The sequence below is a fragment of the Silene latifolia genome, chromosome 3, assembly GCF_048544455.1.
Source record: "Silene latifolia isolate original U9 population chromosome 3, ASM4854445v1, whole genome shotgun sequence".
NCBI lineage: Eukaryota > Viridiplantae > Streptophyta > Magnoliopsida > Caryophyllales > Caryophyllaceae > Silene > Silene latifolia.
The window spans coordinates 44,409,025-44,413,659 of NC_133528.1; positions in this window are offsets into that span (position 1 = coordinate 44,409,025).

The following is a 4,635-nucleotide window of genomic DNA, read 5'->3' on the forward strand; positions in this document are numbered from 1 at the left end:
CTTATATCAATTGTTTCATAAACAATAAATAAACCTTAACTAATAAAACAATTTAATTACTTAGAACGAATCTTATATAATCGAATTACAATAAGATACGTATTATAACTCACAAAATCATTTGTTTAATTTTAAGGAATTAATTAACTTGTATCATCATACAATTAATTAATTAGTCAATTAAGAATGTTTCCCTAGAGGTATGACCTTAAGGGATCAACTAATCACCACCGTCACACGACATTAATGTCAAACTCTAGTCAGCCAATCATTACCGTTTAATGTGGATCAGTTGACAATAAAATATTACATTCCCTTATGTATTCTTAATATGAGATTTAAACATGTGATCGCATTATTGTCGAGGACACATACTCCAACAATCCCCCACTTGTCCGCGACAAGTGTGCGTCACCAATTCTCTTGTCCTATTACTATCTCCCACTCAATGCAAGGTGTCTTGCAGGTCGTACTTGCATTTGATCGTATCGTGAGTGGTTTTCTCGATCTGGAGAATAACTGTCTGTAGATACCCAGTATCTGCACCTTCCAAAAACCACCCGATGATGATCGGACTGTAACATGTTTTTGATATGCGTGCGTGGATTGGCTATATATGAGACGGTTTAATGCACTACTCGGATATGAAAAATGATTTAAAAAGTTTTCTAACTTCATTTGCATTAAAATAACACTATTTAGAGTTAAAACCGTCTTCGGACCCAAAACCGACTCAGAAACCCGCAACTCGAGTCAACCTGAGTCAACCCGAGTCAACCCAAATCTCGAATGTCAAAAATAATGCCATGAATGTCTTCATCATGTCATTTCCATTAAAATGACCCTAATTAGAGTCAAAACTGACACCGGGCCAAAAACCGACTCCAAATTCAAATCCCGACTCACACGGGTCAAACCCGAGTCAAGCACACAAAACACCTACCTCAAGTAACACCCAAAATCATCTTATTAGATACCCATATTGTTACACGACATCTTATATGAATACCACATATCAACAATGGATGGAGAATAGGCCACGTCCAAATTGAAAGGGACAGTACACCCCATTGAGTCACGGGGTGGCTCGCGCCTCAATGGGGGGTCTCCTTAGCCTCCAAGCAAAATCGACCGACCTACCATCCCACATTTATCTATAAATACCCACCATCACACACCATAATACTGACGCGAGAGTCCGCCCCCTCCTTCTCCCTTAAACTTCTAGACCCGACTTCCTAAGTCACAAAATCGACACGTGTTTACTACCTACCGATCGTAAACACAAGCCTTACACATATTGTTTGGTACCGTCGCCGTGCATTCGACCGACCCATTCGACCAACTCAACTAATCAATCATCATGTTTTAATTAACATATTTTCAACTCATTTTCAAAACAAAATCTTTTTTTAAGGCACTCTTTTTAAACTTCTTGATCGTGAGTAGTCGCTACGAGAAAACTTGTCTCTAAAGTCGTCTACGTCGCAAAATATCAATACACGTAAGTTTGAGGGTGTAAATATCTCACTTTAATTCATGTCTTTACTGTTTTGATAAGTCTATAAGCACGAACGATGCATAACACGATTCAAATTTAGGTTAGACGAGCCAAAACTGAGTTTTGGCCTGAGGCAGAAGCACCTTATTGTGCAAGGTGGCTCGCGCCTCAATGGGGTGCCCAGGTCAGACTCAAACGTGTTTGAGTTCGTCTTTCCTTCAACACTTTCTTTTATTTTTACTTCTTTCCTTTTACGGTTTTTACCATTTCGAATGTTTCAAACCATTTTTATGACAAACTTCTTAACCATAAATCATAATCACCCTTGGTTCTTAATACCATGACGGTCTAATCCGTAACTCGGTGACTTTAATTGGTTAATTACATTTTAAAGGAATTTCTATTCTTTTATTTACCATTTTAATTCATTTTTATGATGAACATATTTTGACCATTATAAAAATCATCCTTGGTTCGTTATACCATGACGGTTTAATCCGTGATTCGATGATATTATTGGTTAGTTACATTTTAATGGGCATTTTAACACCCTTTTCTTTTATTTACCATTTTTCTCATTGTTTACATTTGCAAATATATTAATCATAATTCATAATCATCCTTGGTTCTTTATACCATGCCGGTTTAATCCGAGTACGATGACAAACTTGACTAATTATAAAGAAATGAACTTAACATATTTAGTTCAAATCAAACATTTTACATTTCTATTTGTAAACTATACTTTTCAAATATGCAAATCCGACAACGAATATTACTAATATAATAGTAATTATTCCGAGTCATGCAAATAATACTTGCAAATCATTAATCACAAAAACGGTTTTAAACAACCTTTTTAACAACCAGGAGACTCCCCTTGGTTCGCCCCATGGCTCGCGCCCCAAGAGGCCCTCTACTTTCATATTTCAAAACCTGGGCAGAGCCCCTTGCCTCGTTAATAGGCTTGCGCCTTAACACGGTTGCCTGGCACTGTTCTGCCTCGTTTTTAGCACTTGTCTAGGATGATCCCGATTACGGTTAATCCGAACACATGACGGATCAGATTGACAAGCTTAAGTTTTTACACTTTGTCATTTGACACCCTTTTTCAATAAATGGATCGTGTTAAGCATCATAACCCGAATTTGGTAAATGGATGTTTAATTTCCGTTCTCACATGCAAATCAACCATAAATCCAACTTGACATCTTACGCTTGATATTTGGATTAACAAACCGACTTAGAAAGCTCACATGTTAGGTTAACACTTTTGGATGTGCATTCATGCATTTACACCGTTTTATCAACTTTTGCACTTAAACAACCACGGTCGATCAGTAGAGGCCGCTAACGCGGGCGGGATTGGGTGTCCGATTAAAGGGCTTCCCAATACGTACCCTCAACCCTTACTCAGAACCTTTGGATAGTGGATGGCCTTATCCAGGGCGTACGAGAGTCATTTTAGGCATAGAATGCTAAAAGGGGGACGAGTCCTTATCTTTAGTACCTATGTCAAACACTGCTTTGTGCTTCGTTTGACCGAGGTATAAAGTGGATTTCGAACGGGTTCCAAGCATCCCACAAATGCTTGGTGGCGACTCCGAACATCTCTAATCGTTTCGAGACCTTTGCCGAGACGAAACCGACCGATCTAAAGCGATCCGGTCGAAAACATTTTTACGCCGCCGAGCGTGGCTTTCAAAAGACCGCTGCATGTCCACAGTTTGACTTGGCGTGTAGGTGGCCCGTGACCGCGGATCGGTAGGTGCCCCAAATCCACAGACCGAGACGTGGCCCATGTCCACACTTTAACGACTCCGCTGGGGATAACTAGGACACTTGTGTCTTTGTGATCCTTAGAGGTGAAACTCGAACGAGGTCGTGGTTAAAGTGTATTAATTGATATTATGGTCATAAGTCGGGTTCCTTGTCCGGGCCCACAACCTAACTCTTTTCGACCAATTAGGTCGTCCCGTCGGCGTGAGTTTTCTCATCCCCGCGTTTCGAATCCCGATTGAGTCAAGTATACCATTGACGTTACACATTTATGTTTCGTCAAAGAGCTTTCATCACTTTCGAGCACGAGGCTAGGGCACCCTCCTTACACATTTTGTTTGGATTGGTATCCCTCTCGCAAATCGGGGTTTGATTGCTTGGTGTGTAACCCACCCTTCTAAGCCAAAACCCGTGTAAGCATAACGCATAATATAATGAACTGTGAGTGCTTATGTGTTATGTGATCATAAGTCCTTCCGTGTCATTTCAAACTTTCAAAACACCCTTTTGCGCCATTATAATGGCCATTTCAAACCTCGGTCTTTCGCCGACCGTTGCAAACCCTTTTTATGCCGTCTTAATGACGACTTTCAAAACCGGTTTTCTACAACCGTTTCAAAAACACATTTTCATGCCCTTATAATGGCCATTTCAAACCTCGGTCTTTTGCCGACCGATGCACGCCTTTCTAGGCCGTCGTAATGACGATTTTCGAATCCGGTTTTTTATAACCATTTCAACACGCCTTTCTAGGCCGTCATAATGACGATTTTCAAATCCGGTTTTTATAACCATTTCAACACGCCTTTCTAGGCCGTCATAATAACGATTTTCAAACCCGGTTTTTTATAACCACTTCAACACGCCTTTCTAGGCCGTCATAATGACGATTTTCAAAATCCGGTTTTTTATAGCCATTTCAACACGCCTTTCTAGGCCGTCATAATGACGATTTTCAAATCCGGTTTTTTATAACCATTTCAACACGCCTTTCTAGGCCGTCGTAATGACGATTGGTTTTCTACAACCATTTCAACACATCTTCCTAGGCCGTCGTAATGACGATTTTCAAACCCGGTTTTTACAACCATTTCCAATGCACCTTTATATACCGTTGTAATGACGATTTCAAATCTCGGTTTTCACAAACCATTTCAAAATCCCCTTTTACGTCGTCATAATGGCCGTTTCAAAACTCGGTCTTCCGCCAACCGTTGCATTCTCAAAGCGCCCTATTACGCCGTCGTAATGACGAATTCTACCCTCGAATTTTCAAAATTCAAAATCAATTTTTAAACAGAAACGTTTTTCAAACCGTCGTAATGACGATTTTGACCCGTGCAACTTTCCAAAAT